Source organism: Cygnus olor, chromosome 6 (genome assembly GCF_009769625.2).
Source record: "Cygnus olor isolate bCygOlo1 chromosome 6, bCygOlo1.pri.v2, whole genome shotgun sequence".
NCBI lineage: Eukaryota > Metazoa > Chordata > Aves > Anseriformes > Anatidae > Cygnus > Cygnus olor.
The window spans coordinates 26,538,632-26,565,682 of record NC_049174.1 but is presented as its reverse complement, the minus strand read 5'-3'; the positions used below and the strand labels follow the sequence as shown (position 1 = coordinate 26,565,682).

The window sequence follows — 27,051 nt, the reverse complement described above, 5'->3', positions numbered from 1 at the left end:
GGGCCTGCCCTTGTCACTAGAGTGGGTTTTGGGCTTTCGTGCCTCCCCAGCTGGGCTCTGTTCTCCAGGATTATTCTCCACGACCTTCGTCCGGCTGTGAGGCTTGTGCTTGCACAGCCAGGAGTCGGTTCAGTTGTGGTTTTACTCCCATCAGCTATTTTCAGCAATCCTCCTCTTATTTGTCCAGATGATTTTGCTGGAGGAAATGTGCAGTGGGATGTGTTCACAGGGCAGGGAATAACAGCAACGGCTTTATGGAGATGCAGGTGTTGGAGGAATGTTGTCTGTTTGTGCTTCATTTGCGCTGGGCTTCTGCAGGGTGCTGTGCTTTCTGTGACCATCCAGGGTGTTTTTAAAAGCAAAGTATTCGGCTTAGCACAGAGGTATTAACCCCAGCCAGTGTGTAGGTGGGAAGGCCCTGGTGTGGCCTTCCCTTTCCTGGTGGGTTGAAAGTCTCCGATGGAAGAGCTGGTGTGTAGAAATACTGTATGGTGACACCTAGGAGGCAACTGGAAATGATGGTGAGAGAGAGATCTAGTGTGGCCTCCTGGATGGAGAGAGAAATCCTTGTGTGAGTCTGGGAGCAGTGTGGCAGGCGGACTTGGCATTTGGTGAAGTTACCAGGTGACTTGTGGAGAGTATGCAAGCAGTAGCACAGCATTTCAAACTAGGATTCGAGTAAGAAAAATAACCTAGACTGTCTGTGGAAATAAGCAGAGGAGAAGAAACCTATGAGGAAGCATCAACCAGGATTCCAGGGTCCGAGGGCATCAATGGCTGAGTATGAGAAGGCTGTAAATTTGCTGCTTTTGGTAACCTAAAAAGACCCAAAGAGGGTTTGGGTGTTTGTCCCGTAGTGAGGAGGCAGCAGGAACTCGCAACATAGCACTCGTAACCACAGCAAGTGTAATGCATTCAGGTCTGCTTCACTCCCTTACAACAGAGATTGACAAATTGGAGGGAGTTCAGGGGAAAAAAAGTAACAAGAGAGCTTGAGGGATTGACTTATGAGAGAAGACCGAAAGAGCTGAATATGGATAACTTGGCTAAAGGATGACAAATGGGGTGGTTGAGATATAAATCTACAAATATCTGAAGGGTGTAAACACCAAGGCTATGAAGAATTATTTAGAGTGGTACAATGGGGTGTAACTAGAAGTAATGGGATGAAATTTAAGAGAAGGCAAATTTCAGTTGAATAATGGGAGAAGCTTTTTGACAGTGTGATGTATTAGGCCATGGGTTGCTCTTCCAGCAGTAGTCCTATTGCTCACTACTTAGGGCACAACCCTGTTTATTAAGAAGCCAGAGTTTTTCACAGTCTTTATTAAGGACAGTTTCAAATCGTGCCTTTTGGTTTTTATTTGTTAGATGCTGAGATGTGCAAGCCGTACACTGAAATCACTGTGGCCCTACAGACGTGCACCATGTCTTGATATTGCATCTTGATATCATGCAGCTCTTGAAATTGCAGCAGTGGAGGAGAGGGCATGAGCCCCTATTACCATAGGGGGTATGTACTATTACCATGGGGGGTGTTCAGTTACGGTCTCTGGAACTGATATCAATGTTACTATACTGCACCTCTGTATAAAAATAAAAATCTTCCACTTTATTTCAAAGTAATCAGGACAAACAAGATCCCATGGATGCTCATAAGTCTATGGTCTTTTATAAACCTAAAATACCGTACCTTAACTTTTTCTTTAAAAACTCCCATTCCTTCTCCTGCTTTTCACTTCACTTGAAATGCAAACTAAGGTCAAAGGATAGCTTGCCTACTAGTAGAACACACTGCATTGTGTGTCATTTTAAAATGTCCTCCACGGTCACTGAGGAGTGCCTCAGAGTGACTCTCTTGAATGCATCTTGCTTTCCCTTATCTTGAAGGGCTGAATTAGAAAATTAGGTAACTAGCTGTGTAAATCAAGTTAGAGAGTCTCAACTAAAATGGTAGTTTATCTTCAGCATAGGGAAGATGGTAGAGATTCATGTAATTAGAGAACCAAATGCAGCTGTAGCACTTAGCATACACTGGCAACACAGCTATTCTGTTGGAGAGGGAGGACAGAAAACTTTAAAGCGTTGGCATGCTCAGAGCATAAATGAGACAAGAGCTGAAAGTGTCTTATAATTGTTCTTAAATGTGTTTTGTATTGCTCGTGCTGTCCCTGAAGAGGTCTGTGTCTGTATGCTTCAGGGAAATTTCAGAATTATATCCTTTCTCAGCCTGTGGGAAGAAAGAACCACTGAAGGATTTAATTCTCCTCTGGATGGGGACGAATATTTTTTTTGCTGAAAAATGCAGTTTTGGTCTACTCAGAACTGGATTAATTTGGTGAATGCTTTTCATAGGGAATTTTGTGTGTGGGGAAATGTCAGAATAATTGTGTCTTCATTGCAGGCCCTCCCATCGCTGAGGGCTGTGGTGAGAGCACACTTCTGGAGAGGAGAGCTCTGCTTTGAGCCACTTTTCATACCCAGATCAAGGGTGGATGTGTGCTCAGGCCCCCTTGTCTCAGGAGAGCAGCATAACCACTAAGCTGCCTCAAGTTTGCCACCTTAATCTAAGTGGTTTCCATTCGGCAGAAATAAATCATTTATGTCAGTGTGACTCCAGAATTATTTTTAAAAAATTGTTTGGTTTCCCTCCTGTACAGGAGTGTCAATAATTTTCCCTACCTTACTGCTGAGGCCACTTTAAAAAGGAATTTAAATTATGTAGCTGGGGGTCACTAGTAGCATTTACAGGAGACATTGGTGTTACTTTCTGGAGTTTGATTCCTGGTACTCTTTCACATCTGTTGGTAGATTTGGGCCCTACCAATTTACAAGACAGGCTTTCCAACCATATGGCCCCCATGAAGGGGACGGGGCAAATTTGGTCAGGTTTCTTTCAACTTCTTCTGCAAATTCCTCCCAATTTAATTAGTGAAGTATGTCATTGCAAAGCCATGGCATGGAGCATGCAGAAGGAAACGTCTGGGGTCATGAACAAGGGCCTTTGGGAAAGGGCACCTCAGATTAATCTCCAGTGAGTTTCGGCGTCACTGCAGCAGTCCAGGCTACTTTTTTTTTTTGGTGACAAAGGTCTTGGGGTGTCCTTCCCAAGTGCAGACGTGCCTACAGCTCTCTGTCCTCCCTCTACCCCTTTGGCAGGTGTGTCTGTACCACCCAGTCACCCAGCTGGTGCTTTAGAGCTAATCCTCCACGGCAGGCCTGGGTTGTGACCTGGGCCATTTGGGTGTTTCTACCTTGTTGCTGCGGGTCAGTAATCTGTAGCTGAGGGGCTGGCGAGATGGCAGGAGGCTAGGCCATCGCAGCAGCCACAGGAATGGGGCTGCCAGAGGCCTGCCATGCCAGAGCTGAGCTGGGCGGCATGGCGGGCTGTGAGGCTCAGTAAGTGTGCTTTTATTGGTAAATGAAAGAAAAAAAGCTGCCCTCCCTCCTTATCTGCTGAGGGCAATGAAAAGTCCAGAGCTGGCTTGTGCAGTGAAAGGATTAATTTGCTAACGATGTTGGACCTGTGTGGATGTTTGATTAATAAAGTAGTAGTTTATCTTCTTACATTTCCCCATAGCAACTGCAAAAGAGTTTCAGATGTCTACGGCCTTTCCTGCTCTCCTTCTACCGTGAAACAGATGTTTCGCTGACTGACTCTCAGAAGGACAGACCAGCACCAAAACCCACCTTCTGGCAGGAAATGAAGAGAAGGCTAAATTGAGGGAGTCAGCCCAAGTGCAGGGCACGCACCTTTCTTTTTCTTCCACCATATGGGAAAACACATAAATGTGTGTGCACAGAAGCCACACAGTGAAAGCAGATTATTCTGACTCGAAAGATGTTATTCACTTTCTTTAGCACTGTTTAAAGGCTGGAGAGTTTTTAGCTAATTGTGCTAGAGGGTTACACAGTTTCTCTGCTGTCTTGGGTCTTTTCTTGTGCCTTTATCCTCCATTTCTCTCATACTAATTCCCTGCTTTTATCTCCTGCAATTCCTCCTCCTCTGCCTGGCACTGAGAGCTTGTGAGAGTAAATGTTTATAACGCGCATTCGGCTTTTGGTGAAACCTATTCCAACTTTCAAAGAAAGCTCTTTCGTTTGGTCTGCACAGATGTAAACTTTAAACAGGAGAAATTCCCTGGGTTCAAAGGATGGCTTCAGGATTCCAAGCGCTGCTGATGTGCTGTAGTGCTCTGTCCTTGTGAGTCGGTATAAAACTGCCAGCTTGTGTTGCCTGCTTCCTTTGGTTTTGAGTTGAAGCAGTCCTCAAGTGGATTTAGGCCTTCTATACTTGCAGCATATACTAACAGTGCTTATTTTTTGTTTACGTATAAATAAGATGTCTCTCCGCAAGATCTGTCAGAGGCCAAGCTTGGGTTTTAAAAAGGAATAAATAAGCTATGGAAGAGTTACTCTGTCATAAGGTGCATTGTGTCAACAGACGTTTATTTTATTTACCTGTTAGAGTAGGAAGTGCCCTGACTTGTTACAGTTTGTTATTGCTTTCTGTATTGTTGGGTGCTAACATGGTTCTCAGTCATTTTTGTGTTCTGTTTTCCCAGGAAAAAAATTATATCAGCCTCCTTTCACAGTTATTTTCCTTGGCAAAAGTTAATACCTTATTTATTGTTGGCTGCCATAGGCTATATATGAACTAGCTGATCCTGGAGATACGTAATTCAAACACTTACTTTGCACGTCCATTTAAAAAAAATTGAGGAGGTAGCACCAGCCATAGGTGATGGAAACTTTTCCCTTGTTATGTACTCATTTCACAACAAATCCATATCAGTAGTGACTGAAGGCTGTGATAACTAATGGCTGTTTGCCCTACCCATCAATACTCACACAAGTACTTTCCACCCATACCTCTCAAAGTACTTTAAAAAAAAGAAAAAAGAAAAAAAAAGAAAAAAAAAAAAAAAAAAAAAAAAAGAAAAAAGGCAAGCCTGAACTTTATTATACCAGATGCAAATGTTAAGAAACTGAATCACAGATGAATGTATGCTTGGGACACCTGGTGACAGTGTTTGGAAAGTGGGACCCTTGACTCCCTTCCCAGGAATGGGACCTCTGTCACACAGTGCTGTGTGCATCAAGTCTCCTTTGAGGCCGGTGTCTCGGTGAGTGATGGTCCCCATCCGTGTCCCACCTGCAGAACTTGGAGGCACACATGTCTTAAGGTCTCGGCCACCTGCCAGCTTTGCAGGATGCTGTTTTCTAATGCAGAACAAATTATACAGGATTTATTGGAATGTCCAGAGAAATCGGCTGTCTTTGCAGTATGTCCACCCTGGATGAATTATTTCTTGTCATTTTTCTCTGACAATATGGGAAACTGATTGGCCATGACTCTGAGCTGTGTCTTCATCTCTTGTGAGGGCCAAGAGGAAAGGGCAGCGCTGGAGCTGTGCTCCACTGGGCTGCATCATGAAGCGCAGCTCCAGCACCTCTAAGTTAGCATCAGATAAGTAAGCAATAAAGAGGTGTCCTGACAGGGACCGAGTGGCCTCACCAGAAAGGTCATGCAGCCTAGTACTCGCTGTGCTGGTTTGGACAGCCCCAGCCTGGAGGTGTCTAACGTGCTTCATTCACTGAACGGACGTGTGTGCAAATGACTTCCAGAGCTGCCAGGCTGGGGTCTTTTACCAGTATAAAATTCCCTTGTAAATGTAGAAATGAAGGTGAAATAATTAGTAACCAACCAGTGCTTGTGTCCTGAATTGCTCTTCCCCTGTTTTTTCTCAGAAATCCTTCCTTTGTTATGTGCTGTACCTGTAGATCCTGATAACCGTGGTAAGGCAGCGTGGGTGAGTGGGGAGAGAGGAGGGGCGAGCTTCCAGGACTTAGCTGTATGTATTTAATGTGTACTGAAAAGCAACGTGGGACTCAGGGAGACCACAAGTGTGAGTGATTGGGATGATTGAGAGCTGCCGAACCAGGCTTGAGATTGCGGAGATGCGGTTCAGATGCTGAATTATGCTGGTGTCCCTAAACTTTCCTGGTTTTGAATAACGTTTTTCTAGCTGAGGTTTTGCAAGTATGAAGCCTGAAGCCAGCTTAAGGAAGCTTTATGATGTGAAAATTAAGTTTTCTCTAGTAAGCTGCAGTTTGTCAAAACAACAGCACACATTCCAATTGGGCTACAATTTGGCAAGATGCAAAGATTTCATCTCTCCCTTTGAATATCTGGAGAAAATGGAAACCTGGCATCTTAGCACTGCATGGATTTCTACACAACCCTTTCAACAGCTGGGATAAGCTACTCTGCTTTATCACACATTTCCCTTGTGTTATGAATCACCACCTTCTCTCCAGGCAGTTCGCATGCAGGTTTCTTCAGTCTTTGGAAGCTTGTGTGTTTGGCTAAGGGGGGCAAAAAAAGGTTTTAGAGGGAGTTGCTCAAGGATAAGATGGATCTCAAATTTGGTTGCCTGACGAGAAAAGAATTGTCGTATAATTGGAGCTGGTGCTGAGATTTCTGCTTCTGGGGGAAATATTTTGTGAAAATTCACTCTGTTTCCCAACAAAGCTCTTAAAAGTGTCTCACGAAAAGGAAATTCCATACGTTTTTTTGCTCTGGAAGGAAAAAAAAGAACTGGTTTTAGCTGATGATTCCAAAATGAGAGAGAGCAGCTGTCTGCCCTGACTCTCAGAGCAGGGGGCTTAATCCCCCCTTCTCCCCCCTCTCCCCCCCAAGCTCAGTCTTAAGCTGGGACTCGTGGAGCTCACAAGCTTTCTGCTCCTGCCAGCACCCCGGGATGGGCATCCAGGCTCCCAGCTGCAAAAGGCAGCCCACGAGGTGGGGCTGCCTGGGAACAGCAAAAGCTGAAGGCTTCATCTGTCTGCCCAGACAGCTGGCGAGAAATTAGGCAGATTTCTGACCCACCCCACCAGCGGTTAGCTCAAACTGATGCACAACCACAGACGTTTCCAGTTTGGACAACCTGACATTTTCCACTGGAAACCTCTTGTGACAGGAGGCTCCTGACCACCGTCGTGTGCATGTTGGTGCCTATGCATTGTATTAGCATGCTGCTAATAAGGTTGTGTAAAGCCATTAAGGTTTGGAGCCTTGCTGGAGCAGAGCTCAGTGGCCAAAACCTTGTGAACATAGGGCTGCTCTGAAGGTCACCATTCGGATAGGAGCTAAACAGAGGTGCCCAAGCAGTCATCAGCAGGTAGCCAGTAAACCATGAAAGTCTGAGTTATTCCCTTTCTGCTTTGTGACCTCAGTATTTTAGAGCTTTCCCCGTTATAAAACTCGCCCCTGTGTGAATTTACTCGCAGCTGTAAGAACAATTTAGTTCCACTCATTAGCGATGAAGCAAAGGTACATAATAAAAAAGAAAGGATAATACATCACCTAATGTATTTTGTTCCTGGGCTGGATGCAAACAGGGCACTTTAAAGTATTAGTTGTTTCCAGAGATAGTAGACATACAGTTGTATGTTTTGGAGAACGTAACTGTCTAAGTAGTAGGAGACCTCAGCCATCCGCTCCAGGATTAAATCTTTGCTGAGGAGTATGGAGAAACTGGTGTGCTCTGTGTGTGTTTGTGTGAGTTATGGGCTGCGTAGATCAGTGAAGTGCAAATTTCGCAGTCTTCTGCTGTCCTGTCATATCTTGACTAACAAAAACAAAGTTCAGAAGTTCATTGCGGGGGGGGAGGGGGGGGGCGGGCAAAAAAAAAAAAAAAAAAAACTAAGAAAGTTTGCTCTGACTTATTTGTGCTTTTATGAAGACTGTCTGGAGCTGAATAACCCCTCGTGAACTTGCATCCTCCACCCCAGCTGCAGCCTTTCAGCTCCAACAAAGACCACTCACTAAATCCAGGAAATAGAGCGGCGCGTGGGTGAGTTACTGACTCCACATTCACACCCTGCCTGCTGTCCGGAGGGAAAGTCGCTCCTCCCTGACTGCTGTACTCGGAGCCTGCAAGCAAAACCCTGTGCATGTGTGCATGGAAAAATAATTCTTTGTCATCCACAAAAAACTGCACTTTCCATTGAGATTTTCCTGTGGTGCAACTCTTTAGAAACCACAATAAAAACTCCAGGCTGCAGGATTTTTATTCTTTGCATACCTCGCTGCACAAAAAGGGCCGCCAAATGGTTTTCTGGAAGCAGGATTTTCAGCCATGAGCAGTGATTTAGGAGAATGAGAATATCAGCTTCCAAGAATGTTTCATTTGGAAAACTTTGAGATTTACTTGAGACACCACCAGTCTATTTCCTCTGCTTTGACTACTCTGCTTCTACATATTTAGCCCACTGGCTGTTGTTCTTTTACCCTCCAAAAATCTGTTTTGATGCCCTAAACGTCATTTTCTTTGTTATGCTAACGCGGGAGATGGAGGGTGTGCAGAGAGGAAGATAAAAGCGGTGTTGTTTTATGGATCCTACGCAGTGTACTTTGCAGGAACTTTTTAATACTTTGCACAGTGCTCCGTAGTGGGATAAATGCTCTTTAAGACCATTTACAAAACATGAACAAAAGAATATTAACAAAGATGAGTAAGCGTGGATTTCCTTATTTCACAGGTGCAGAAACAAAGCTTTCTAAAGCTTTATTGTTGGTACAGGGTCTGCCAGGAGTAAATGGTGAGGCTCAACCTGCAGGGCCATCACGTCCATGTGTCACAGTGACCCCAGTTGGAAGGGGACAGTAGTTTAATGTGACTAAGGAACCAGTTAGGTATTTAATAGTTTAGGCATCAGTCTTGGCTGCTTGTGGGATGTTGAAGGGATGGATTTAGGTGATGTGGATTTCTGTCACTGGGGGAAAAAAAGTAATTCAGAATTTCAACTGCGTCCCCAAGAAGCTGTTATTTCTTGGATTAGATAAGTTTAGTTTTAAACTAAAATTTAAATTTTTTATTACTCAAAGACCAGAATTTTCCTTGGGAACTGCCAGTGCCTGAAATGAAGCAGACGGACTGTTGGGCTGAGGGGAAGAAGGTACCCAAAGGAGCAGCTACCAAGGAGGAGTGCCTTACGGGCCCCAAATGTTCCTGCAGTGCAGTTTTATGTGAAAGTCCCGCTATCCGGTTTGCAGTTTTGTTAACACCAGTACTTAGTGGTTTAAAAATAGTTTAGAAAAAAAACACACAGCCTGTGAGGAGAGGTTAATGGAGTAATGCGGAGTGGTTTGAGCTTTGCACTTCTCCTGCTGACTGTGGTGTACTCCAGCTGCTCCCCGGTGGCCTCTCCTGGGAGGCTGAGGACTTTGCTACTTGCTGCACTTGGGGATGCTCATGGTCAACATCACACGTGTTCAGGGACACTTGGGAGGGGACTTGGAGCCCACATGCACTGTCTGGAAACCATCACAAGTCCCTCAGCACAAATGCTGGCTTCTGAGAGGCTGAAAAGTTGTCCCAGGTGCCCTGTGGAGGCACATGGATGGGCTTTTCTGGCCCATCCACCTACACCAAGGTTTCCTATTTCTGCTGCTCGTGTGAAAGGACGTATTTAGGACTTTTCCTCTGCAAGGTGTTTTGTTTTTTTGTTTTGCTGGTGTTGTTTTTGTTTGTTTGTTGTTTGTTTGTTTGTTTTTACAGAATCAGGAGTTTGGCTGGATCAGTTTCTTGAACTGGTTGATACTGTAATTGAATTAATGTGAATGCAAGAGAAGGGGAGGGAAGATGGGAATAAGAGGCAAGATGGGATCACAGCATCCCAGGCTTAGCTTGGTGTAAGGTGCCTCCTTGATTGCTGGGACAGGCTGCATTTGGGATGGCCAGTGGGGCATAAAGTTGAACGCAATCTGTGTGGGAGAGAACAGCAAAAACGTCCATTGATCGACCTACCAGGCCTCGGGAGGTAATCCTGCATGCCAGCTACTACACAGCCTAAATAATACCATCCCTTAGGCTTTATTTATTTAAAATCCGTTGTCCTCACAGTGATTTTTACTCTATGTCATCTGCACTTAGTCTTGCTTCTGCAGTGAGACACTGCTGCTTATCAGTCCCTGGGATTACGCTGCAGCTGGAGGCGAACTGCTTGGCGAGCAGCTCCAGGAGGAGAGCTGGTCCCCAGGGGCTGTCCGAGCAGATGTGCACCAAGAGTTTTGCAGTCTGCAAATGTCGGGCTGATGTTTTTCCTCTTCTGACTGGAAGTTTCTACGTCCTCGTAACTGTAGGTACAGCTGCTTTTTCTTAAATTGCCTGCAGCATCGGGACACAAACTACTTTGGTCTTCATTGCTTACAGCTGGTGACTTCCTCCCTCCCGCTTGTGCTAGTGTCCAGGGACAGAGGCTGACCATCCTGCTCCAGCCCACGCGTGAGCTGCTCCCCACGTGCTTTTAGCTGCAGTTCAGTCCTGTCTCCCAGCAGGCTTGCCAGTAAGCTGGAACTGTCTGTCTTGCAAATGGTCTCATCTTTAACTAGAAAATCTTTAATGTCTGCAAAGTCACATGTGGGTGCCAGAGTTTGCAGCTCCGTAACCTAAGTTCTGCTGCCTTGCTGGTTTTAGGTGTAACATTTTAAAGAATAATCTTTCAAGCCTCAGGGTAATAGTACCCATTGAGCGCTGCTAGTAGGTGTTCTACGGGGGTTAATTCTGGAAAAAACAAACAAACAAAACTCTTACTCATTTTTTTTTCCAAGTGAAACAGTAAGAAAGCTTGTCAGTTCATTTTCTCATCTTTATCCCTTATGGCCGGCTGTATGTGCAGACTCTATTTTTGTTTTCCCTGTCTCTCTGCAAGTGCTAATGTTTGTTTTCTGTTTTTGTTTTGTCCCACAGTCCAGTACTCTGAGCCTGTGTGCCCTGTGTCAAGCATTAGATTGTTTTTCTATTAATCACATGTTCCTCCTGGCTGTAGCTCTCACCGGCTGGCTGCTGCCACCAAGTTTTGTATATATCGTGTGTGGTGTAGCACTGAGAGTGTGTGACTCCAAACTGCAACCCCTTTCTGATCGGAGTGCTCTATGGGAATGCTGTGACTGCAGCCAGTGCAGCAACTACGTAGGCTTCTTGATATCTCCTCCAGCTTTCTCTTCCACGTTCATCCTGTGTTACAGGAGCTTACTCTGCTCCAGGGTTAGAAGGAGCCATGTCTAAAGGCAGGACCTTGAGCAAGTTCTTTACCGAAGCGCTTGGAACTTTTTCTGACGTTGTAGGAACCAGAAAAGCATGACCATGAATTCAGCTCATGGGGTCGTGGTGGAGACAAAGTCCTTCCACTGAGATTAATGGCAGCCGCCCTGTAAGAGAGATGTAGCTCAAGGCTAGATGGACTTTGGGTCTCACGGTCCTATGTCATCCAGGAAGTTGTTCCCATATCTTGTAGGATCAGGAACGGGTGCTGCTTCTTTCCAGAGACTAAAACCCCTCATCTGAGAAGCACTTTGTGGACAAAGCTTGAGCTGTGCAGAGAAGACTATTAATGAAATAAAACAGCTTCATGAGAAGCAACACTTTGTGCTTTGTCCTCAAAGGAATTGGTCTTTCGTGAAAGACTTCGTGTTCCTTGGATTTATTTATTTATTTTTCCATTGAATGAGCAAGATTGTTTAAAAAGGGTGGTGGGGGAGGTCACTGGGGAAAAGCCCCCTCCCATACTCACTCATCAATTCTTACGGCATTAAAAAAATTAATTTAAATTACCACTTTCCTCAAAATGAAGTGTAAAGCTTTCATAGTTCTGTTGTTTAATTTCCCAACTGGATATGAAATTAAGGAAATTGTAATTGTTTGACCTCTCACATCAGGGAGTCTAGGTATTTTTTCTTCTGTTTCACAGGAGTACATCTATATGAGAATAATGGCTTCCCCAGAGGCTCCGCTTCTTGTAAAATACAGTCTAATGAATTAAAATATATCTCCTTTTTTTTTTTTTTTGGTGCTTTTGCATGCTGTGACCTGCCTTGGGTTTGAGTTCAGGATGGCTTCCATTGAACTGTCTGAAGGCTCGCAGCACACTTCTTCCTGGTGAATTGTTCTTCCCGAAGTTTGTCCATGGATTAAATCCTCTCGATTTGGTCGGTCATCTTTCTTACGCAGTTCACTGCTTTTTCCTCACTAAGCATTGCTAATGTGTCTTCCATAAACTTGAAGCTTTTTGAGCTTTGATCCAGGAACCTTTCCAAATTCAGCAAAACCAACCAAAGACTTTTTTTTTTTCTTCCCCTTTTCTTTGTGTCCTTTGTTACTGAAGAGAGCTGCAAATATTTAATACTATTTAAAGCCAGACAAAAAAAACCCTCTCTTTTGGTGATTTCTCCAAAACACCAGTTGATTATTGTTGGCAAGGACATCACACTGGAAAGGACTAGCTGTTCTGCGTGGTTTTGAGGCCAGAATACTGCTGGGATCATCCCTGGTGGCCGGGTGGAGCTGGCTGGGTACCTGCCCAGGAGCCACGGGGTCCCCACGCAGCAGATGGACCTCTCCTGAGGAGGGGAAATGGGTTGACACCGAAGAATAAAGCTCCTCTCCACCACGGGGTGAAAAAACCCATACTGAATGTCACCGAGGAAGCAGCAAATGCTGGTCTTGAGATCTCTGTGTGTCTGACCAGCTGCGTACGTAGTTTTTCAGGGACCTAATGTACTGCCTCGGAGAACAGCTAGGCAGGTCACAGTGTGGGGCAAGGATGCATTTATTTTGAGGGCTCTAGCGGAGGACTTTGTGTCCTGAAGTCACCACTTGGAGAGATTTCTCACGTGGCAGGAATGGGGAATGAGCAGACTTGCTACCAGGGTAAGGATGTTTTGCTCTCGAGGAGAAAAAATGAGTGAACATCAGCCTACTGATATGTTTAGCTCTCAGTGATAGTAGCGATGAGTTCACCTGGATCTCGCTTAGCCCTCGTTGCCCTAATGGACCACACAGGTGGCCTCGTGCACACCCATAGCAGCTGGTGAAACAGCTCAGCTTGCACCATGGCAAGAAATTGTCGGGAGAGGATGGTTGGAAGGGTTTTATGGGAGCTCCTGGCAGGGAGAAGTGACTTTTTGGAAGCTTGTGTCTAGGCCTGGTGAGAAGTTGGGACCTGCTCTGCAGCATCTCCAGGTACTGGAAGCTCTGGCTTGTGTAGGTTTTTGGGTTGCTTGGGTTTTTAATCTGTAAAAATCCTCCTGCTTCTTCCCCTGTCCCTCCAATCCCCATCGCTCTGAGAGGCGGGTGAAGCCTCCCAGCTTGCACCAGAGGAGAAGGCAGCGGAAAGCAGAGACCTGGCCATGCTTCAGGGCACCCTGAACCACAGCAGGCAGAGGCAGCCCCCGGCCGTGGTGGTGTATGAGCTGCTGCAGCTCTGCCGGCGCTGGGCAGGCAGCTGGGCAGCAGCCCCGGCCAGCTCGCTGGCAGCGCGGCGCCGGCACCGCGAAGAATCGCCCCCTTTGTATTTTGCCGTCCAGACCTAACATACTGACATGGTCGGCATCAGATACAGTCGACACATGTTTAAGTGGTGTGGCTGGCTGCTTTGAACAAGTGGGAATGTGTTCTTGGACTGGTTCGCGCTCTGCATTTCTACAGAGTTTCCCACTGTCCATTTTCCATAGTTACTTACAGCGATTACGTGGAATCCAGGGCTGCAGCGGCTGCGTGCACAGCCTCTAAACCCACACCTGTGGCTTTTTTGTGTCGCGTATAATTCATTACTGAGTGACGCTTCCTGCCTTGTCATCTTTGGTCCTCGATGAATGAACTGTGTAGCCAAATCAGCTTAGCGCTGAACTAAAGAGGCGGTTTGCGTTCAGCTGTGGATCCTGCACGAGTCGTGCAGAAACTTATTTGTGTTGGTATGGCTGGGTGCTCACGGGAGGCTCCGGCTCTTTTGATATCGGATCCACTCACAGCTTGCATGTCCTGCCTCAGCTTTATTTTCCCTTCCAGAGGCATAGATACTGCATGAATCACTGTGTCTTTGCAGAGGCTCCAATGTGCAAAGGTATTTGTGCTGAAACCTCACGAGGCTGTAATTAATCTGTAGACGAAAGGAAATGTTTTTGTGACAGCTAAATGAAGACCAAATAATGCGACGTGATGAAAGGTATGCTCAGCGGTCTGATTCAGGATCTGAAGTTTATATGCATTTAGCTTTATGGTGAGCTGGAAAACTTCTGAAACAAGAATTGCCTCAAGTCCCAGTTAGTCGCAGACAAAAGTATACAGAGGAAAACCTGCACATAATTGTACATTAATAAGTAGAAAACTGAACAGAGATTTTTAAAAATGACACCCTGCTATTCAGTGCATTTGAAAACATTCAGGAAGCTTATATATAAATTGTATATGAGTGCTGTACACAGAGAGGCACGTGCTTTCTGCATTAGATCTATCCGATCAGAGTACATTCCAGGGAAGGAGGCTGTCTCTTTTGGTTTTAGTTATGTTGAGATAGAAAACATCTGATAACCTTTAAAAAAAATATTGCACACTTTTGTAAATTAGGCTTTTTTTTTTTTTTTTCAGATTTAGATTGTTTTGCATAAGGAAAGAAGTTGCTGATCATCTTGTTTGAAACTTAACCATTTCTCCCCTGCGAGTTTTTTTGGTTTTGTTTTGTATAATGAAGGAAGTAATACTTCAAGCTCATGTTTCAGCTTGTTCATCATCAGTTGCACATTTTGATGCAAGTTTTCTCACATTAGTTCATGTGAAGCTGAGACTATTCTAGCAAAAGGACACAGTGGTAAGCCTGGCAGCTGCCATGTACTTTGGTTCAGGAGGCCTTTGGAAGAGCCACTCTAAAATTGGTCGATGCTGAACGTTTCAAGCAGTGACACGGGGTCCTTAGCTAATGGAATGATCTTCCAGAATGCCGAGACTTCTGAATTCCACTTGTGTAGAATCCCAGAACCCTAGAAATTGTGGGGGGAAGAGACCTGCAGGGGGCTTCAGTCCAGCCTCCGTCCCCAGAGGGGCTTGTCATCAACACCACGTTGAGTTGGCCATGGCTTGTCTAGTAGAGTCTTGAAAAGCCCCGAGAATAAAGGTGCCACAGTCTCTTGGGGTGTCCTGTTCCAGCACTGCATGACACCCCTAGAGGAAAAGCTTTGGGAAGTCCAGCCTAAACTTCTCAAGCTGTTATCTGAAGCTTGTGCCCTGTGTCTTACCATCTGCCGCTACCAGGAACAGTTTGGCTCCATCTGAGATACGACTGCCTTCAGGCAGCGATGGGCTGGTACTAGATCACATTAGGCACACCGTCACCAGATCATTAACTCTAGAGAAGTATAACACATTTACATCTGAGCACGTGTCTCCTTATGCTCTCACATTAAATCGTGTGTGCATGCTTATTTTCACTTTTAATCTAAGCCTTTGATATCCAAGCAGCAGCTAGATTTGCCTGTGTTTATGCGAAAACCAGACCTTTTTAAAAAAATGTTTAACCTCTTAATTTCATTATGGCTATGTCATACCTATAACTTAGTATTGTTACAGGACTGTGACAGTACTGTTATTGTTACTACAATTATCATCATCATCAGTATCTTTATCCTTAACGTGAATATATCATTTCAGCTTGCTATCCCTATTCTTGTCAGCAGAAAGCTACATTTTCTGAGTGGGCAGAGTCACGTACTGGTAGAAGAGTGAGTTGGAGTCTGTTATGACTTTAGCATCATCAACAAAATGATCAAGTACTGTAAATTCACATTATAATTATGATGTCAGTCAGGAACAATATAACTTGATTTTCAGGTTGACAGAGAACATGCCCTGGGAATTTGTAGGGAATATATTTGCCTCATTTGGAAACTGAATAAATCCTAAAATAAATATTTCAAGAATATATATGTAGTTCAAGCATGTATTTTCCAATTAGCAAAAGTTTTAAGGCCAGAACATTTTTTGCTTCTGTTTTATTTAGTTACCATAAATGAACTCAGGATTCTGCACCATCTTTTGCCAATATAGTCTGCATCCTACACACCTACAAGCAATACTTGATTTTCTTTGTTTTTGTCTGAGATGTGAATTATTCATTCAAGTAAGCAAATTATAGATAACTTGAGTCTTGAGAAATGCATGATGGAGGAAAACCTTTCTGTTCGAAAGTGTAGTGAATTGGCTGTTGGACTTGAGAGACACTCTGGAGAACTGTGTACTGTGGGCATGAGAGATGGGTTGGGTACCCAACTCCTTCTGGCTATGTAATTTCTTTAAGGCATCTCACAGTGACATCCAAAATCCTCTATGTTTGAATGACCGTGAAGTCATATTTTGTCTCTTTTGGGAAAGACTTCCAAAGTGATGTAGAACATCTGCTTCTCAATGCCAATTGGAGGGAGTTATTCCTCTTCAAAACACACTTTTGTACCTCTAGTTACTTGCAGCTTCAGGACTTTGTCTTCAAGGTCCTCCTGGTTCCTCTTTAAGGAAAGCCCCTCTCAGTCCTGCCCAGGCCTCTAGGGTTTCTCCAGGCTGACTTCAAGGAGGCACTGAAACCGAAGGGCACAGTAATGTGGAGAGCTGTGCTGTCCCTCATACCACAGTGGGTACATGAGCACATCTACGGTTGTATGAAGCAATACCTCTTCCAACAGCAGCTGGTTTTATTTCTGTTTGTACTCGTGCCTGGTACCAGTCAGCTGCTTTGTGAATAAGCAGCACCCACGGCATCTGAGCACCCTGGCTGCCTAGCAGCGTGCTTCTTTGGATTTGCTTTCTTACCTTCCTGCCTCTCTCCTCCCCTTCCCCCTGGTTTCTACTACACTTTCCCTTGTAGACGGCAATATAGGACCAGGCTGCTTCTCATTTCCATCACTTTTCCCTGCTGTGAGTGAATCTGTTGCAATTAAATTTTAATTGAGATGCACACTGCTTAAATAGACACAAGACAGCTACAGCTATTGCTAATTAATTTTCTTCCAAAATGACAACATTTAATAATTATATTCCATGTCACTTACATTATTTATACAAGTTTAACTCTGGGAATTTTTTTAAAGGCATGTCAGCTGTGAAAGTGCTTTATGGTGTTAATCTCCTGTAAGGCAATTGTGATTAACTTGAAAAGTGAAAGGATGTTTATGGTGCATTTAGTAAATTAGCATGTAGCTCTGCAAGTTTCAAGAGAGATTGAAACACTGAAACATTCGTATGAATGCGTAGTAGTATTTCTGGTTACAGCATTTGAATCCAGAGAAGCCCTAATGATAATAATTTGTGCTCTAGTGTCATCTTTCATCTGAGGATCTCAAAATACTTCCAGCCGACGAACGAACGAGCTCGCGCTTTGTGACAGAGATTTCCCCACAGTTTCTCACTTCACCTTGCATAGCACAAAGAGATCATCCGCTGCCCCAGCATGGAAAATTCCTTGCTCTCTGCTCCCTTGCTTTAATAGCAGGCAATGAAAATGACCTTTTTGTATTTTAGTATGAAGAATCCATCACTGGTTGCTGTCAGACAGGGTGTTGGATGAGTGGGACCATTTGTCTGTTGCAGCGTGACAGTCCTTAGGCAGCGCTGTGACAATTTGGGGAGTCTGTCTGTATGAGAGAACATGTAACTGTCACATCATGGCATGACTTGGTGTTGGTGGGGCAGCAGAATTGTCAACCTCTGAGCTTCAAATGTTCACCAGGCAGGTAGAAGCTTCTTGGGACAGCTGCAAGGCAAATTCTTCCAACCTCTCGCACAGGGGTACGTAACGGAGAAGCTCCCTCTGCAGAACAAAGGAGCTGGATATCGAAGGTGAGATGCGTCAGCCTCGGGGGTTTACTGGCAGATCAGGGAGCTTCGGGAAGGTTTGGAGAATCAAAAAGCTTTTTTTTTTCTCCACAGCGAGGGTCCTTTTTAAGGTGAAACTTAAAGCTGGAAGCTACGGTGGAGGGATTTTATGGGTCAGAGAAATAAATGTGGGAGGGAGGAACAGGTTAAGACTGTGATCCCTCTGAGGACCAAAGACCAATAAAAGTCAAAACTAGATGAGAAAAGTGACTGCAAGTTACCTGGCTGTGTGTATTTCCTCTGCTAGCATAGGGTAACTATTTTAAAAGCTCTGCGCCTTTCTGATTGTTGTTACCACGTACCACTGTAAAGTTAAGCTGCTGTAGGAACAGAGATCTGGAACAGTGTGTGTTTGCATTTATTAAGGATGCTGGGGGTTAGTATCGATACAGCAGAGCTGTATGGGATGGAGACCCAGATCTCAGATCGTGCTGAGAAGTGTTGCAAGGATGGCAAGAAAAGTACCTGGTGTGCTGCGATGGGCAGGGGAGGTGGGGGTGTTGTGGGCTGCACCGCCGAGCAATGGGAGTGTCTCGGACAAAGGAAATTTGACCAAATGTGTTAAATGGGTGTATAGTGCAACTCCCTTATTGGATATATGGGATTATCATAATGCTATTCATGTCACGTAAATCTAGGTGTCTTCTTGAAGCTAGTCATTTTAGTTCATTGTATAGTGAATATATAGAAAAAAAGTACCTCCAGATCCATTTTACTCAATGTTAAGATGGATGCGAATGAAAGGCTGACTGGTTATCTGTATGTCCTTCCTCGTGTCCTATCATGAAAGTGAAATTGAATTAAAAAAACCTCCTTGTTACTTCACTTTATTTTTCCCTCAACTTTGCTGCTAGCAAAACAGACCCATCAATATTGGTTCTGTTTTAGCATCTAGTTGTTTCTTGTGCACCGTTGTGGGATGCCAGGGTTAGGGACTTCAAAATAAAAAACAGAACTCACAAAGATGCAGGTTCCTAAGTAATGGAAAGTTTTTAGGGCCTTTATTTTATTGCTTGTCTCAGTGGGTTGTAGCTTATTCTATTCCTTAGCTGTGCAGGTAGCGCAGTTAATTATATATGGATGGTTGTGCTTATCAGTAATACAGTCACGATTCTTGGCAAAGATGCAGAGTGTCAGGGGCACGGAGGGGTGGGACACTGGTGTGTGCAGTCCCCCATCTCCAATGTCCTGGGAACCAAGGGCTGCTACATTGCACCTGACCAGACAGGAATCATTTACTTCTGTAAGAAATAGACCTCTTCCGCCGTGTGTTTTCCCTGGAGTTATTTAGACATGATGTTGTTTGCTTTGAGGTCTCGTACAAGCTGCAATTTGCATATGGTGCTGGAGTTACCGACGGTTCGTTCCTTTGATTGCTGATTCTCACGGTCCTGAAATACGCCTTTAGCTGTCGAGGCAGTTTTGTAGCTGTAGGGGCTGCAACCAGGAAGGCCACAGGTCTGGCAGAAGCTGGTAGTGTTTTCTCCGAGACACACGGTATGAGTGGTCCTGCCCAGGTCCCAGCCAAAAGACAGGGCAGGGGCCACGTGGCTTTGGGTCTGTTTCGTGTCACTGCACTGAGCAGTGCTAAAGGGAAGGCTTAAACATTAATGGATGTCCACAGCTACCAGTTCTCTGCTTTAAAAAACCCCAGTGGCATGCAGTGATGAAAAGCCAACCCTATGCATGCTGCAGGTCCCTTTCTCTGAAGGCATTTGTCTGGACGTATTCACACAAATAAAGACTGATCTTCAGTTATAGGAGTGCTAAAGGAAGGTATCGAACTCTTTCTCAGTATGCTGCTAATGATTTGGGGATGGCCAACTGTATTTGTTCTCAAAAGATACATTTTCTCAGGTACTCTAATGAACATTTCATAAATTAGTAATAAATCTGAGTTTGCAGTGGAAATACTGGCTCCAAAATAGAAAGTGTGTTGAGCTGTCTCACTTTAACTCATGAAATGCTGGGAAAAGCCCAAGGGGAAAAAGTGGTACCAAGCATTGGGTAGCTGTGGACATGGTTTAAAGACAAGAAGTCGTTTGGGCCTCTATAGCTGGTGACATCTCCCCCTCCTGTTCTGTAAAAAAATTTGGCTCAGATGAGTGACTAGAAACAGGAGATTACCTGTGTTTCATTTCTTCAGTAGTTAAAAACCTAACTTGCTTTTCAGTCAAGTGCTAGGTTATGAGAGCAAATAGGATGAACGCTTGTTTCAGTATTCTTAGTGTTTAGTTTTGAATGTTGAGGTGCCCTGACACTGTGTAATGCAGAGAGCATGATGATATTAGAAATATATATCCTTTTAGGGAAGGACTGAGTTATGAGAAATTAGTTAGGAAAATTAATTGTTCCCTCACTTGGGGAAAAATACGGTGCAACGAGGGTTAATTGAAGCACTCTAGTATTTCTGCTAAGATCAGAACAACATGTCCTAACAGGTACACTCACTGGTTCATGATTTTCTGGGGGGATCGGATTCTCATCTTGGACGCCTGTCATAGAGCAGAAGATGGTCAAAGTCAATAGTTTCTTTGGTGAAAACAAGTATGAATGAGATTAGGAGCAGACGGATATCTCTGGTCCATCTGAGCAGAGTGACTCAAATGACACATATTTAGGCCCTGATTGAAGAAAGTGCATATGCATTTGCTGAAGTCTCCCGGAAGCCAATGAGATTGAAAGCGTAGTGTGGTAGGCTTTGAAGGGCTTTGAAAGAGGAGACAATAGTCGAAGCAAAACAAAAGAGCAAGCCATCAAAGGATGTAAAGCAAAATGACAGGAACAAAGTGACAAGCTAGAAAAATGCTCTTTGCTCCCACATTCTGAATGGCTGTGAAATCAGCTTTGTACTCATTAGAGCCAATGTAAAGGAACTTGCTGTAAATGAAAATGAATGGCTTAGAGGCTGGTGTTTTGAGTTCAGACATGTAGGTGAGTGGCAGGAAGCACAAGGAAATGCCAAACTCCTGGAGCCATTGTGCAGGAGGAAGAAACAGGAGTCAGAGGTGGCCTAGAGGCAAAAAAATTACAGTGAGGTTGGAGGAAACTGAGGACCGTCTCAGGTTGCAGACTTGAGTAACCAACGAGACGCTCTCCACTTCTGCAGAATTTGGCACCCTTTGCCACCTTCTGTCCGTGGCCAGGTTTCTGTGAGAAGCTATCAGAGAGGCAGGCTGACGTTTCCATGTGGGTGGAGGGAATCAGTTCTGAACTAGGTCGGTCTGTGAGTGAAATGTGGGAAAGATCTAGCGGAGAGAAATCCCAGAGGTAACTGGGTACAGAAGATTGCATACAGCTTAGCTGTGGAGGGAAGAGGAAGATGGAATGAGAGTTACAGGCACAAGTGGGATTTCATTTTAAGAGAGGCAGACTGGGTTTCTGAGGAAAAAGAGCGGGAGGAAGAGAGACAGGGCAAGGATAGTGGCTATGACGGTTGAGAAGATGGTTGTGGGGGAGTGAGGTAATTAGAGGGGAAGAGCATATGAAACATTAGGAGCAGGGAGGGTTTTGTAGATGGGAGGTTAAAGACTTATCTTGTTTTGGCTATTTTCTCTAGGAAAAATTCAACAAGGTTGTATGCAGGAAAAAAAGATTCAGAGATGGAAGATAATTATCATATGCGTTAATATACAACAGAAATAATGTACAATAACTACAAGGGAAATAAGTAATAACTATTACTAGTAGTACTAAACAGCCTAGATATCAAACTTTGGTTAAGGTTTGTTTCATACTATATTTCTTTCTGTTGTTATATATGTAAAAGGGCTCTGTCCTGAAAAATTTGTATTAATCCTTTACGTTTTGTCTTAAATTAGATAGTATCAGGCAACAAGAGCAAAGGAGGAGGAAGTACCTATAGGGTCTTCTCAGGCTAGCCTTAATGATTTCAGTCTTTTATTTAAGGAAACAGCAAAAGGTATCTTTTTTGTGTTGCCTAGTGGCCACAGCAGTCATTGTGCCTCAGAGTCTGGCATAGCATTGAATAGCTATGGGGTCATCCAACAAGAGTGAATGCAGTCTCCATTGCTCAGCCTCCAGCGTGATTACCACAAAACACACTTATTTTGCTTGACTTGCTTTAGCTGCCCAGTTGCATGCACACAACATGGTTCCTTAACCATTCCTCTGAGCTATAGCAACCTGCCAACATTTGCTAAAAGTTTACTGCTAGCCAGGGATTTGTTCCGGTGACTTTTGCAGACATGAGATGTGCTGGCATGTCAGCCCTGCTTGTTTTGTATGTGATACTACAGAGCAGCGGAGGATGAGGCTTCCCCACACTTCTGTTCTTCTGTAGGCTGTGGAGACACTACTGCTGGGGGTGAGGAGGTAGACTTCTCCCTTACCTCTTATAACAAGAGAATTAAATCAATTATAATGTTATTTCTTTCTTTTTTTTTTGATGCTAGCAGTTACACACCAGACCAAGAAACGAAGTCAGTTGTTGTAGGCCACCAAGCAAAAATTGCAGGATATTCTGTTGGTGAACAGTTTTATATCTGTCTCAGTCATCAAAATACTTGTAGTGCAGTAGACATAACTGCATAGTAAAGGAATGTGTGCTCGGCAACATTGCCATTGGCAGGACATAAACACCTTAGACTTTATCAGCATTCTGGGAGATGTTTATTACTTGAGTCTTACTAAGTCCTTATCGCAGAAGAAAAAAATACAGAAATTGGAAGGTAGGTATTTTGCTTATCAGCAGAGACAGGCATGGTAAGATTCAATCATTATAAATGCAGATGTTTTGATCTGTGAAGGTATGACAAATCAACCATTTATAACAGAGATTCATAGGTGCGTAAGATCAAAGAGGATCAGGGTGCTCATTTAGTCTGACTTTTTCTATAATACCATCAGAAGACTTTCCTGTACTTAAGCCCATGCGCGTCCAGTGATGGGTCTTAGACTACAGCAGGTCTTCTGGGAAAACTATATGAACAAAGCTTCAGCTCAGCAGTGCTAGAGTCCATCACCAACCTGAATGCAATGCTCTTCTCTGTTGAAGCCAGGAGCCTTGTTTCTATCTGAATTTCTCTAGCTTTACCTCTAGCTTTAGTCCATGTAATTGGTATTAGGTGGCTGTAATTGGTTTAGCAGTAGGTTCCTGTAATGTCCCCAATCTCTGTATCAAAGAGCATCTATTATCAATTTATGTTGACTAAACATATATGTTAATATCACTGATCAATTCATCCTGCAAGCACCGGTCTTTTAAGCTCACTTTCGTTGTTGCGCATGGATAGCACTGAAGTCTTTGTGATTTTCCTCTTTCTGCTTGAAGTATGGATCCCAGAGCTGCGGGTCGTGCTCCATTAACAGTTGATTCAGGGTTAGACAGAGAGACATTATAACCTCACAAATTTTGCTTGGACAAATACATATTGCTTTAGCTGCTTTGATACCAACAACTGCTGTGGAACTTGTCAGCCAGTGTTTGTCCACCATAAACTTCAAACTATCTTCAGTCAGTGTTTCTCAAAGCACAGTCTTCATTTTAATCACTTTCCACATGTGTGGCCTTGTATGTGGTTGCTTTAAAATAGATGATCTTTGTATCTAGGCCATCTGGTGATAGAGAAGCAGGTCAGTGGTACAGAGCAATCATCTTTATTTACTGTGTCTGTAGTCATTTGTCATTGACAAACTTCATCACTCTGTATTTGTTTCCAGGCATTGATAGACAAAATGATTCTACCTCTCCATTCACATGAATTTTTCCACCAGATTCAGTAATACTGGTCAGGACTAATTGTTGTATTAAACGAGCTATTCCACTTCTTGTTTATTACTTGGATTCACAACATTAGAGTCTGCACAATTAAAGAATCTCTTCTCTTTGAGTCCCTTGGTACCTTGATTAATTTTAATCTTGACATCTTGATTTCTGGCTAAATGAGTGCTCATTTTCACCCTTGTCTTTTGTCATTAGCTTAATACCCTCCTGAATACTTTAGCCTGTCTCCTGAAAGACTTATTCCCTTCCACTGAAATAACAGCCAACCACGTTGTACGCTCACTTTTCTGTGTAGAAGACGGACCTGCTCTGCTGAAAATTGAGACACTCTTGTACTTAAATGATAATCTCTGGAATCACATATGGCACTATAACTTGTGTCGCAGCTCGTAGAAATAAGCGCTGTTCCATTCAGCGCTTTCATTTTGTTTTCCCTTGTATGAAATTCCTTGCAAGGACTCTTGGTGGTTTTAAGATCTTTCTTCACCAATACGCTTGGTCTGCTTGCGGACTAGGCTGTGTTGCAGTTCACGGGTATGTCCCTTATAGGTCTGTTCACTCCTACTAGACTGATTGTCAGTATTTCAACAGTTTGGGGGTTTGCAAATGCCCGCAATTGACTCCCAGTTACTTGTGAGCGTGAGGCCAGTCTGGATGACCTCCAGAGGTCCCTTCCAACCCCAAATACTCCACGATCCTGTCAGAAACTCTTATCCCAGTCCCATCTGGAGGAGTTTTCTCCATTCTCTGGTTTATGAACTGCCAACCATTTTATGTGGTCTGCATCCTGCCTTCAGCTGGCAACTGTAGTCTTATAAAGACAATATGTGTTTCTACCCAGCGTGGAATAGCAGCTTGTGTGGTGTATGCGTTCAGTAGAGGAAAACGAGCCAATTGAAGTGTTGCTTTTTTGTTTTTAATTACATCCTTGTTTCCTTCCCAGGCTTCTCTCTTCTACATACTTACACGTGTGCCTCTGGAGGGAAGATTCAATAGGCTGGTGAAGTGAACTGGAATGTTTAAAAATAAACTGAAATTTTGTAATGAAACATGTTCTGAAAGAATCCAGTTGCTATAGGGATTTTTGCAAGGATGCAAACCTTTATCTTTCATTTCTCAAAATAGAGGTTTTACATTCCTTGAGCCAAATGAAGCTGTTCTTATCCGAGTTTTGGAGACTGTTCAATGTCATCTAGATGGACTAGTTACTACAAGACAATATTACTCATCCCACCCGTACGTAAAGCAAACCCATTAAGCTTCACTGCATGTGGTTTGTATTCAGGGTTTCATTCATGAGAGTTGAAAGTGCCCAAACTACTGCAGCACGGAAGTGAATCCCTGAGAAGATCTTCAGTCCCACAAGCCAACAAAACATTTCACTTCCACCATTGCAAAAACTATTTCCAGTCTCTCTGATTTCAAGGCAGCTCCTTTTCTTTTGGCCAAACCTCCTGCATCCACCTTTGCCTGCTCTTCGGAACCTGCACGAACATCTCTGTTTGGAAGCAGAGTTTCTGTTCCACTTGTAATATCCACAATTTATTTTCTTTATATCTTTTACTCATAAACCTGCTGAAAAGTCCATAGGTTAATTATTACTGATACAGAATTAGAGTCTAATTTTGTTGTAAATAGTTTCAGTGCTCGTCCTCCAACCTGGCTTTAATATAATCCTTGTTCAGCTGCTACCCACCCTGGTAAAGCTGCCGGGCACCGTAGATGGTTTATCTGACGTGTTAGTTGTTAACAGTTTCTGCTCTTGTTAGAGCATGAAGACTTGATCAAGTTCTTTCTGTTTGTTTTGCTTTTTTTCCTCTTTTTTTTTTTTTTATTCTCATGGTTAAAGTATTTTTTTGAGGGGGAAAAAATCCCCCCCCACACCCCCAAAAAAGAAAATTCCATTACAGGAAATCGAAAATTTCTTTGGATTTTCATAAAAAACACATACTTAGACAACTCTTTTGCTAAAATTCTCTCTCTATAACAACAACAACAACAAAGCAAACAAAAGAAAAAGCAAGTGAAGATTCATGAACCAGTTCTAATGGTGACGCATCACTTTTGAGCAATTTTTGTTTACCTGGTGGCATCCTCCCATATTTTTGCAGCAAGTTAACACAAAGTCTGAATGCAGGAGTGTCTTGATTATCTTCTTTGACGGTTTTCGCATGTTGGAATTCGCATAATAAAACATTTCTCATGATAAGACACGTAGGATTGGCTTTGAAAAAGTACAAGCATGACTTTGTTTTCCTGATCCACCACAAAAGGCTCTTCCCTCCAGCCCCCACTCCTCCATCTTCTCAGCTCTTCCAAAGTGAGAAACAAAGATAACTTCTGAGAGAGAGAGGAAAGTCATGTACCCCAGCCTGCATGTCTCAGCATGGACCAGTGCCGAATCTGTGTCTGGCTTTGAGCTTTTATGTCTGCTTATATGTTTTGATGATGTATTGTAATTGTTTTTAACCCAGCACCTGAAAGATAATTTCTGTTCAAGGCTCCAAGGTTGGCAACTTGAAAACCTACTTGAAGTGGGGAAATGATTCAAGTTTATCTGATACTTTATAAATTGGTCTTATTTGTAAGGAAGCGGCAACATTAAAGTGACATTAGTGTTCATGAAAAACACCAAATCAGCAGGCTAAACCCAAAGAAGGTTTGAGTTCCTTTTTTCAGTGCCATCTCCTATCCAGTAACCACAGCCCATAAAGTAAATGGGCTTTAGAAAGGGAAAGAACATTTATGTTTTAATTCTGTGGCCTGCCTGTTTGCATCTGGCACCCTGGAGCGTCCCTGGATAACCTGGCCTCTGGCTGTCATTCCTGAAAAGCACAAGGCTCCTGTAGGTCCTGTGCCACATCTGCCAGCCCCACACAGGACTTAGGACGCTGGGTGCTGTTGTGCAGACACCTGCTTTGCACCCTTGCTGCCCAGGGACCACTTGGTGTTTGGTACCTTCTGGAAAGCCTCCAAAGAGCATCCAGCTGGCGAATGCTAGCTCTGGAGGAGGTAGCCAGACTCCTAAAAACATTGCAGGTGGTGATAGTTTCTGACCACCCCCGGTAACTCCACTGGCCTTGTCTGATAGAAGTGGAAGGCCGTTGTGGTCGGTGCAAGGAGGGCAGCAGTTAGGACTCTTTCTCAGGTGCATCTCAGAGTGTTTCCCATCGTATGCCTGGCACCACAGGAGGCAGTGAGTATATCCTTGCATCTAGTTACTCCAACTCCTAAGGATGATAGAGCACACTGGAAGGCTGCATTCATCAGAGCTGTTTGCAGGGTATATTTCTTTCGTAAGATACTCTCGTATTTCTTCGTTTTGCTTCCTTGCAAGTTATCTGAGTATTTTCTGCCTCTCTCCCCTCTGTGTTATGCCTCCCTTCCATGCTAGACACCATGCCATGACCTCCCCTGCCCCAGCAGGGCTATGTGTATTCATCTCCTATGGTACCAGCTCTGTTCGTAGTCTTTCTTCTTTTCCATGCCACTCTTTTCTGTCTTTCTGCACGTGATTTGCCTGCTTCGTGCCTGTCACTCGTATTTTCAATATTCACTCATTATTCTTCAGTAAAGTCTTATCTGCTCTAGTCTCTAAGGTCA

The 27,051-nt window shown here is 43.8% G+C and overlaps 1 protein-coding gene across 7 annotated transcripts in view; it reads left to right on the top strand.

The window, feature by feature from the left end:
- The window catches only part of GLI2 (GLI family zinc finger 2), a 193,005-nt gene that overhangs the window by 20,896 nt on the left and 145,058 nt on the right, over window positions 1–27,051 (top strand). Inside the window, exon 1 of one of the 7 annotated variants that reach the window (XM_040561198.1) lies at window positions 12,942–13,028. The exons of 4 other annotated variants lie outside the window; for them this stretch is intronic. The gene's annotated coding sequence lies outside the window, so the exon portion shown is untranslated. Of the gene's footprint in view, window positions 1–12,941; window positions 13,029–13,890; window positions 14,011–27,051 lie in introns of those variants that run through there. 2 more of the 7 variants (XM_040561203.1, XM_040561202.1) reach the window with 2 other exon arrangements.